Source organism: Anguilla rostrata, chromosome 1 (assembly GCF_018555375.3).
Source record: "Anguilla rostrata isolate EN2019 chromosome 1, ASM1855537v3, whole genome shotgun sequence".
Taxonomy (NCBI): Eukaryota; Metazoa; Chordata; class Actinopteri; order Anguilliformes; family Anguillidae; genus Anguilla; species Anguilla rostrata.
This window is the reverse complement of record NC_057933.1, coordinates 617,258-628,782: the sequence shown is the minus strand read 5'-3', so window position 1 is coordinate 628,782 and position 11,525 is coordinate 617,258.

The following is an 11,525-nucleotide window of genomic DNA, read 5'->3' as shown; positions in this document are numbered from 1 at the left end:
ACTTCGCTTTTTAAACACGCCACAGTGACCATTGATGCTCACTGGCCTGAAAAGGAATTGTTGTTTGTGAGGGCAGAGTGCACATATGTGTGCGCATACGTGTGCGCACAGCACAGAGCTCACGTTAAAGACGACCCCCCCCCCCCCCACAGTCCCTCTGGCTGCCATGGAAACCTGGAATGGTTTAAGCGGTCCTGTCACAGCAAGACCACAAGGATCCTGAAATCACAAACCCTGCAGGAGCAAAGAGAGAGCTGAACACCACAGCATTTAGCACCAGCTGTCAATCAGGATGGGAATCACAATAAGGGGAGGGGGGGGGGCACATCTGGCTCAATGTTATTGAAGGAGCCTCTGAATCTTATGAAAAGCCACATGTAACAAAACACATAAATATGAGTTTCCATAGAGAACAGACTCTCTCAAGCACCCAAAGACAGAAACACTCTGAACATTACACTACTTTACCTTTACAGCACATACACCCTGAATATTACACTACTTTAACTTTACAGCACCTACACTCTGAACATTACACTACTTTACCTTTACAGCACCTACACCCTGAACATTACACTACTTTAACTTTACGACACACACTACACTCTTTAACTTACACACTACCTTTAACTTCTTACAGCACCTACACTCTGAACATTACACTACTTTACCTTTACAGCACCTACACCCTGAACATTACACTACTTTAACTTTACAGCACCTACACTCTGAACATTACACTACTTTAACTTTACAGCACCTACACCCTGAACATTACACTACTTTAACTTTACAGCACCTACACTCTGAACATTACACTACTTTAACTTTACAGCACCTACACTCTGAACATTACACTACTTTAACTTTACAGCACCTACACCCTGAACATTACACTACTTTACCTTTACAGCACCTACACCCTGAACATTACACTACTTTAACTTTACAGCACCTACACCCTGAACATTACACTACTTTAACTTTACAGCACATACACCCTGAACATTACACTACTTTAACTTTACAGCACCTACACCCTGAACATTACACTACTTTAACTTTACAGCACATACACTCTGAATATTACACTAGAGAGAGAGAGAGAGAGAGCAGAGCTGGGGCAATCAAGTTCTGGTACCACTTAAATCAGGCAGACCAGCACTCTCTAAAATATAAAGCTTAACTGAGCAATACATCTCTCAAGACAAGGACCCCCTGGGCCAACTGGTGCTGAGGCTCATTGAACAAACCAACATCTAAATCAATGAGCCCCAGAGCTAAATCACTAAACTATCACAAATCTATATTTAAAACAATAGATCTTGATTTGAAAAACAAATACTTTTACATTTTAAGTCAAATGGCTGGCATTCTTAGTGCACAGCAGCGAACGTGTTTATAATTTTGCGCACATCAAGGTGCAGCTCTGTTCAAATACAGACTAAATTCTAGCGCGTAAGAGCGCTGCTCGACTACCACTGTGAAATGGCCGGAGTAAATCATGCCTACTGTGGGCATAGTATGACCTCTGCAGCACATGGGAAATGGTGACGTCACTGTTAATATTGCAGTGTGAGGAATAGCTGAGTGTGCGGTGTGCGGCTCGGCCCCATGGAGAGCGTGTGGGGCGGTTCGATGGGGCATTCACACCCTTGCATAACGGGTCAGGCGGTGCAGAGTGCCCCCAGTAAACTCCCCTGGTGCCCTTCTTACAGAAAACTGCAGGAGCCTCCAGACTGAATGCCAGTTTCACACATTCTCTAAACCCTCCCAGACACTAGTGCCTTATTCTCATACAAGCATTTCACTCCTCTTTTTCCTGCCATCATTATTATTAGCAGTAGTAGCAGTAACAGACGTAGTAGCAGCAGTAGTAGCAGTAGGAGCAGTAGTAGCAGTAGCAGCAGTAGCAGTAGTAGCAGTAGCAGTAGCAGCAGTAGCAGTTGCAGCAGTTGCAGCAGTAGCAGTAGTATCAGTAGCAGTAGCAGTAGTAGTTGTAGTAGTAGTAGTGCTCAGTAGCAGCAGTAGCAGCAGTAGCAGTAGCAGTAGTCGCAGTAGTAGCAGCAGTAGTGCTCAGTAGCAGCAGTAGCAGCAGTAGCAGTAGTAGTTGTAGTAGTAGTATTAGCAGCAGTAGTGCTCAGTAGAGTCTACACAGTGATGCATTTCTCCACATTGCTGTCTGAGAACATTTTATCAGCGTTTTATAAAAAACTGGAAAGCTCTCCAGAGCTGATAAATCTTTGCCAGCAATGAGGGTTTTCTAGCTGAATTTACCATTCATTATTTACAAGTGATGCATTTTATTACAGGATTAGCATAATTCTCAATACGAACATATTAAAACCGTTTGCTGTGTGAACCAGAGACCAAAGTTGGGGGATTCTTCCCAAAGCCAACAACCAGAGAACTTACTGGGCAATTCGCTTTTAGAGACACTAACATGGGGTTGTGTGAGACACTAACATGGGGTTGTGTGAGACGCTAGCATGAGGCTGTGTGAGACGCTAGCATGGGGCTGTGTGAGATGCTAACATGGGGCTGTGTGAGATGCTAGCATGGGGCTGTGTGAGATGCTAACATGGGGCTGTGTGAGATGGTAGCATGGGGCTGTGTGAGATGCTAGCATGGGGCTGTGTGAGATGCTAGCATGGGGCTGTGTGAGACGCTAGCATGGGGCTGTGTGAGACGCTAGCATGGGGCTGTGTGAGAGGTAGCATGGGGCTGTGTGAGACGCTACATGGCGGAGATGGCGGGCTGTGTGAGACGCTAGCATGGGGCTGTGTGAGACGCTAGCATGGGGCTGTGTGAGATGCTAGCATGGGGCTGTGTGAGATGCTAGCATGGGGCTGTGTGAGACGCTAGCATGGGGCTGTGTGAGACGCTAGCATGGGGTTGTGTGAGATGCTAACATGGGGTTGTGTGAGACGCTAGCAGGAGGTTGTGTGAGATGCTAACATGGGGTTGTGTGAGACGCTAGCATGAGGCTGTGTGAGATGCTAACATGGGGCTGTGTGAGACGCTAGCATGGGGCTGTGTGAGACGCTAGCAGGAGGTGGGAGCTACAGGGCTGTGTGAGACGCTAGCATGAGGTTGTGTGAGATGCTAACATGGGGCTGTGTGAGATGGTAGCATGGGGCTGTGTGAGATGGTAGCATGGGGCTGTGTGAGACGCTAGCAGGAGGTTGTGTGCTAATGTCTGTTCCTGTTCCACTTCCTGGCAAATTCATTAAATATTTAGAGCCCAGAACATTTGGATCAGCAGCCTGCCAACACTGCAGTGTCTGAGACAGAAAGCAGAACACAGCTGGACCGGTCCAGGGGGGGGGTGGGGGCCGGTGGTGGGCGGAGGCGGGGGGGTCCAGGCTGGGGGGCGGGGGGTCCAGGCTGGGGGGGGGCTGGTACAGGAGGGGGGGTCCAGGCTGGGGGGGGGGGAATTCAGGCCCTCCCTGCTGCCCCCCTCCCTTGGGTAAAGTCCAGGGCCCTCAGCCCAGACAGAGCAGCCATTCAGCCCCCCCCCATAAACACACACACACACGGTGCACGGCAGTGCCAAGAATGCTCCTGTGTGTGTGTGTGTGTGTGTGTGTGTGAGAGAGAGAGAGAGAGAGAGACAGAGACACAGGGAGGGAGACAGACAGAGAGAGACAGAGAGAAAGATAGAGAAAGAGGGAGGGGGGATTCCACCCTCCATCCGCTCCCTGGCTTCTGGCACAGAGAGTGTCTCCTATCCTGGCCAGCGGCAACTCTTAAAAAAATTCAATTTCTTTAGTCAACAAAAAATGCTGATGATGGTGGCTGGTGAGAATTACACACCTGTTCACCTGGATTCCTGAGGTGTATCGTTGCATATCACCACGGCAACAGCTGGGGAGGGGCGTGCCATGCCAATATTCACTCATTCATCTTGCATTAACACGTTCATTCAGCATAGACTGCACGTGTGCAAGCTGCTAAGACACACTCAGGGTGTCAGGCTGACGGATCCAAGTCATCCGTGGCCACACTCCCTGTTCTAAACTGGATTCTAGCACATTTTTATCATTGTTCACTCATTCACCCATTCATCCATTCATCGTATTTTCCTGATCCTTCCAGGAGTCCCCAGACACTGTCCAGTAATTTAATGCCAGATTGCATATCTGGCTTGTTTATCAGGTCTAGTATTGAATTGACTTAACCATGGAAGAAGTTTCAATCCTCTAGACAAAATGAAAGCTGTCGGTGGAGGAACAGTGAGAAGGTGATATAGTTTGTTTGGATCTGTCTGCTAAAGAGGTTGAGTTCTGCTTGCCATAACAACAGTGAACAGTGAGTCTGTCCCACAGATTATTCTATGACTGGGAGGAATGCCAAAATATTTCTTTCTATTTCAATTGGCCTGGCTGTTGAGCTTTGGAGACTGTAAACAATCACAAAACCAGATCTGAGGCTGCACAGCTGAGGCTCCTACAAGAGCCAAAACATAAAAGTTCCCACAATTACTGATAGAATTTCATTAAAAGATTTGATTCACAAAAAAATGGAGTGTGCTGAGCTTTCTTTTGAAGGATTATTTTGTATACTTTTTGGCAGGACAGATGTCCTGTGACATCACAGTAGGACAATGGGTAGATGCATTGTGACATCACTGCAGGAGTGCCCAAACTGCAGTGCTAGAGCGTGTGCAGTCACTGCGTTCTGTGGGAACAAAAGCACTTCTGCTGCGTATGAAACCAGGATGGAGATCAGCTCCAGTCCTCAAAGCACCGATTCAAATTCATCCTGACATTTACTCTGTTGCTTCCCTCTGTTCTCTGAGCATCGTCCAAGCTGAGAAAAAATTGGCCCCTTTTTCCGCAAGTGGAACGGGACAACTGCCTTCCAAAATCTGCATATAAACACGGAGCTGTACAAACCCCACTATGCAGTCTGGGCTTTCAGCTGCGATATCGAAGCAAACGTGGCCACAAGCTGACAGTAAAGACAAGAACAAACATAATGTTTAACCAGACCTGAGGATATGAGTTTATATGTGCCAGGAACAACCGAAATAAAGATATAGAATTTATATATATATATATATATATATATTCTTTTTCTTGCCATTTTCTCCCCAATTTAGTCGTTATACCAATTCCCCGTGTGAATCACGGTCCTGATCGATGCGCTATCCTCTGTCGGTCTGGGGAGGGTGTAGACTACCACATGCCTCCTCCGATACATGTGGAGTCGCCAGATGCTTCTTTTCACCTGACAGCGAGGAGTTTCACTGGGAGAGCGTAACGCGCACAGAGGTTCACACTATCTCCCCCAGATCCCCTCCCTGCTGAACAGGCGCCCCGACCAACCAGTAGGAGTCGCTAATGCAACAATCAGGACTCATACTCTCAATGGCTTCCCACCCGCGAACACTGCCAATTGTGTCCGTAGACCAAGCCGGAAGTAATATATATATATATATATATATATATATATTCTTACCTGGAATTCTACCAAGAAAGAGAGAAAGTTAATGAAAACTTTTTAAGGCAGTGTCAGTAAATATATACTTCACCTAAAAGGTTGAAAACACAGACATGTTTCTTGTTTAAATTATTTTTATGTGGTGTATTTTATTCCATTTTATTTTATTTTATTATGACTTTCTGCTGTAGATTCCCCGTATGAAATAGTGGACAAATGAACCATCTGCGGATCAGAAACACAATCTCCACAAACCAGAACCAGCCTGTCATTTTCCTGTTCCTGTGGCATGGTTTAAAAGTTCAAAAACAACTCAAATCTTATGCTTTATTAGTACCATGAATGAGAGTTAAGCTCCTACCCGTCACATGACTGCAATTTAATCACAAACTTACAGGACAAGCTTTCAAAGCACCAGATACTCCCCTGCACTCACCACAGGCACTAACACACTGCAAGCTGTACACACACACACACACACACACACACACCACATACACATACACATACAAACACACACACACACACACACACACACACACACCACATACACATACACATACAAACACACACACACACACACACACATACACACATGCTCACACTCACACGATGCAGTCACAGCCTGTACACCCCCAGCCTACTCATGCTACAGCCTTTCCATCTGACACATATTATGCTGCAGCAACTGTTGATGATTGACTCAAAGGTATACATTTGGAACATAGTTAAATTGCAAGCAGTTTCCGTTCATTAGAGTTAAGATTGAATTTGATAATATTAGCACTTTTTACTGTGTACTTGTTTCTTAATGAGGGTTCTCTCCATAGGGTCTGGATTTAATCCTGGTGAAAAGAAAGATAAGATTTTTATGCATGATTTAAAGTTAAAAATCTGAGTGTAAAATTAGTCAAACAGAATTAAATAAAGATACATGATCAGAATGTACCAATGCAGAAATTCCATTGGACATGTTTTTAATGTTGAAAGGAGATTGGGAGGATAGTGTACTGTACATTAATCCCGATTGCTGAAGCATAGCATAAATGAATCCAGACTGCAGGGAGAAAGCAAAGCAGCATTTCTCACAGACAGAACTGTCTCTCTCAGGCCAGACTGTTATCTGGCGCAAACACAGCCGCGTTTAGAGATGAAAGAGTTAAAAAAGAAAGATAAGGACAGAGAAACAAGCTCGTACCTGTAATAACGTGCAGCTACCTGTGTTTACCTGTACCCTTGCATCTTGCTGCTACATTGTAGACACTGGGGGTCTCTTGCTTTTACATGTGTGTTAATTTGTCTTTTTTAACACACATTCATCTCCCCACTGATGTGATATTAATTAATTTAAGGAATTAAAGGAATTTAAGGTATGGGGGTGAAAATATCACAAGGATTTTCAGTTGGAGAGTAGTTAGAATGATGAAAAATGGTTAATGAACTGGATTTGTAGCCAGGATTTCCAGTTGGAGCTCCGCTGCTTTGGCCTGAATTGCTTGAGTAAATTCCCAGCTGTATAAATGGACTGTATGTGAGAGTGTGGTGTGTGTAAGTCCTTCTGGAAAAGTGTGCTAAATGTTCAAAAGAGCCCACAAAAGCTCCGGAGCTCCTGTTTCCAGGAAAATCCACCCGGCCTCCCCCCCCTTCTCAGAACTCATTTTAAACTGCACCCCATCCCCAGGCCCAGCACAATGCACCCTGTCCCAGGATCAGCTTTCAAAACAGCGAGTAGGATGTCTGAGCCCCGCCCTGCAGGTACAGGCACAGGTGGGCCACAGGTATGCCCCAGAGAGGCCACTCAGGGAGGGGGACACAGCCCACAAGCAGGCTTTGTGTGTGGCGAGCGTCGGCTGAGCTGAGATTAAACTCAGGAGAGGAGTCGCTGATCGGGGGAGAAGAGTCGCTGATCAGGGGAGAGGAGTCGCTGATCAGGGAAGAGGAGTCGCTGATCAGGGAAGAGGAGTCGGTCGGAAGAGGATCCTGATCAGGAAGAGGTGCTGATCAGGGAGAGGAGTCGCTGATCAGGGAAGAGAGTCGCTGATCAGGGAAGAGGAGTCGCTGATCAGGGAAGAGGAGTCACTGATCGGGGAAGAGGAGTCGCGGGTCGGGGAAGAGGAGTCGCTGATCAGGGAAGAGGGGTCGCTGATCAGGGGAGAGGAGTCGCTGATCAGGGAAGAGGAGTCGCTGATCAGGGAAGAGGGGTCGCTGATCAGGGAAGAGGAGTCGCTGATCAGGGAAGAGGAGTCGCTGATCAGGGGAGAGGAGTCGCTGATCAGGGGAGAGGAGTCGCTGATCAGGGAAGAGGAGTCGCTGATCAGGGAAGAGGAGTCGCTGATCAGGGGAGAGGGGTCGCTGATCAGGGAAGAGGAGTCGCTGATCAGGGAAGAGGAGTCGCTGAACGGGGAAGAGGGGTTGCTGATCAGGGGAGAGGAGTCGCTGAACAGGGAAGAGGAGTCGCTGATCAGGGAAGAGGAGTCGCTGATCAGGGAAGAGGAGTCACTGATCGGGGAAGAGGAGTCGCGGGTCGGGGAAGAGCAGTCGTGGATGAGTGCGGATCAGTGAAGAGGGGTAGTCCAACTGACCTGGGTGCAAATAGGAAGTGCAGTTTCTGAGCACTGCAGGCTCTGAGCACCGCAGGTATGCACCTGTGATCCACAGGTGACAGAAAGAGGAGTGTGGATGAGACCCGTCCCAGCAGAGACACGGGGACAGGGGCCTACTCCTCCGGGCCTGAGAGCCCTGCCAGCCACACCAGCGCTCGGTCTGAAAGGGATCTCAGGAGCCATCTTAACAAGACAAGGGAAAAATAATGAGAGACAAACAAGAGGAGCTGGTGCCAGCGAGTGTCAGCTGGGTGATTAATGACCCTTCTGGGGCTTGAGCTCCGAGCCACACACCTGCAGCTGATTTAAAGGTTTCTGCTCATCAGGAAACGGATCAATAGCTGGAGCAACAACTGATCTCTTTAGATCTCGGAGCTTAATTTTTCCAACATGTTGCTTTGAGTCCGTGCAGAGTTGGGGTTTGAGTCAGCCCTGGGAATGAGGGTACTCACCCTTTCTGATTAACTTCAGACGGTGAGAGGCGTTTGGTGCAGCAGTGGGAGGTGCCATGATGGAAGCACTGAAACTGCAGCACTGAAACTGCCCGAAACACAGAGTGGGAACCGGCTTGGTATCAGAGCCATTCCCAAAAATAGAAATCAGGAAAAAGACAAGAGGAAGGCAACAGGCTGTATGCGCACAAGCTTTTCCAGGTGCACCGGTGCCAGCTGGATCTAAGAGAGTGGAGAGGTTACATCATTACATCACTACATTATTACATCATCCTTTGGGGGTGGGGGGGCCTCCCAGAACCACCATTCAGCTGAACAGCCCAAAAGATGCACTCCTTCGTAGCTATTCACTTTGAGAGCTAAGCTAATAATCGCTAACTCTACGCTGGTGGAAATTCCAGCCTGTTTTATAGCCGGCCCAGTCAATGGCCAAGCTGGCAACAAGATGTGTGAGACAGCAACCATGCTGGCAAAACCATGTCCAGCTGGAGGGCCAGCTTGGTACAGACCACAGACCATCACCCAATTCCAGATGGTGTCCAGCTGGAGCAGAAGCTGGTTCCTGCTAGATTTCATCTTAGGCTGGTAGCTGGAATTTCCACCATGATAATCCTCCCAGAAGACTGTGCTCCTTCTTAGAGTTTCTCACCACTATCAGTGTTACACCATAATCACTAAGTGCACTGGGGGCAGGAGCAGACCTGGGGGCAGGAGCAGGAGTAGGGCTGGGGGCAGGAGCAGACTTGGGGGCAGGAGCAGGAGTAGGTCTGGGGGCAGGAGCAGGAGCAGAGCAAGGGGCAGGGGCAGGAGCAGGGGCAATAGAAAATTAAAAATGTGAAATAGAAAATGGTTTCCACTGGTTTAAATGTGCTAATAGATCAATGAAAAGTTTATAAAGATGAATAACTTTCATTTTAAGCACCCAGGGCTTGTTCCGTTAGGCGTAACTCACACATCTGCATTCTAAAGCTTCACAGAAATGTGTCTAGATTTCAACGCATAAAGAGAACCATCAGAAAGTCTGTTTTTAATCCTGGCCGTGTGCTGGTACAATTTACAGACAAAAGAGGAAAAAACAAACTGCACTGCACTATGGGAAAAATTACAGGTCACAGGTCATGGGTCAAAGGTCACATGATCACCACAGGGTCCTCCCAGCAGACCAGGTAAGCAGGTGGATGAAGCAGGTGGAGTTCCGCAGGGGTGTCCAGCTTCATCCCAAAAGGGCCGGTGTGGGTGCAGGGTTAGGGTTAGGGTGGGTGTAGGGTTAGGGTTAGGGTTAGGGTTAGGGTTAGGGTTAGTGTGGGTGCAGGCTTTTGTTTTAGCCCAGCGCTAAGACACCTGATTCCACTAGTCAAAGACTTGACTGAAGACCATGATTAATTGTCATAGCACTGGACTAAACTAAAAACCTGTATCCAATACCAGCGGTATGCCATCCTGTTCCTGGAGATCAACCATCTTGTAGGTTTTCATTTCAACCCTAGTTTTGCACACTTGATTCTACTAATTAGCAGCTCAGTGAGGATCTCTAGCTGTTGAATGAGGTGAGGTTTTGTTCGGGCTGAAGCGAAAGCCTACAGGGTAGCAGATCTCCAGGAACAGGGTTGCGTGCCAGGGTCCCATATCATGTTGCTCCAGTTACTGTCGGCTTTTAAAACGCATTCTGCAGTCAAATTATCACATTATTCTTTCATCTTTCTGTAGTTATTTTAATGAAATTAAGCTTCTGGGCTGTTCCCCTATCCAGGCAAATCCCACACAAACGCACCCAGGCGAACGTTTGGCCAGGAGCACAGAGAGCGTTCAGCAGGAAGCGTTCAGCAGGAAGCAGGAAGCATTCAGTAGGAAGCGTTCAGCAGGAAGCAGGAAGCATTCAGCAGGAAAGCATTCAGCAGGAAGCGTTCAGCAGGAAGCAGGAAGCATTCAGCAGGAAGCGTTCAGCAGGAAGCAGGAAGCATTCAGCAGGAAGCAGGGAAGCGTACAGCAGGAAGTGTTCAGCAGGAAGCACTCATGACCCATCCGGCCACCAGACTCTTTTCACCAGGTCACATGACCCATCATGCCGCCAGACTCTTCTCACCAGGTCACATGACCCATCCTGCCACCAGATTCTCAGACCCACAGACCCAAACTAAACTCTACCCCGCGCGGGAGTGATTCAGGCTGGGGAACTCGCTCTGTTGCACTGCCGGTAAAAAAGGCTGGTTTTTCATATTTGATGCACATGCACACTGAATGAAATTGATACAGCACAACATTCAATTTCCCATGGCAGCACTGAGCAGAACAAAGACTCGCTGTCAGAGCCTCTGGCGTTTCGCACACAGAGCTATGGATCTGAGGACTTCAGAGTAAACGTCCTCAAACTCTAATACAGCCACTCCGTCCATTTGAGCGTAGTCTTAAAACAGAGCCGTTTCCAACATCGTCCTGAGTAAAAGCCTAGAATTTATATAGAAATGCAACGTTTTCTGGTGTGGCCAGCGAAAAGCGCTCGGTTCATAGACGCTTTCCATCGGCTGCGTAACGCACTCATAACAAATGTGAAACTGAGCTTTATATGTATACTGCATATGTATACTGAACCCTGCAGAGCAAGACCACCTTTTCTCACTCTCCACTTTACCTTCCTCCCCTTGGGTACCCTCCACCTCTCCCTCTCTCTCTTCCTTGCTTCCTCTCTCTCGCCATCTCTCTCTCCCTCCCTCCCACTCCCTCTTCCACTTCCTCACTCTCTCTCCCTCTCTCTCTCTCTCTCCCTCTGTCCCTCTCCCTCCATCTCTCCCGCTCTCTCTCCCTCCCACCTTCCCTCTCTCCCTCCCTCCCTCTCTCTCTGTCCCTTTCTCTCCATCTCTCCCTCTCCCTCTCTCTGTCCTCTCTCTCCTCCTCCCTCCCTTCCTCTCTCTCTCCCTCCACCTTCCCTCTCTCCCTCCCTCTCTCTCTCCCTCTCTCTCTGTCCCTTTCTCTCCATCTCTCCCTCTCCTCTCTCTGTCCCTCTCCTCCTCCCTCCCTCCTCCCTCCC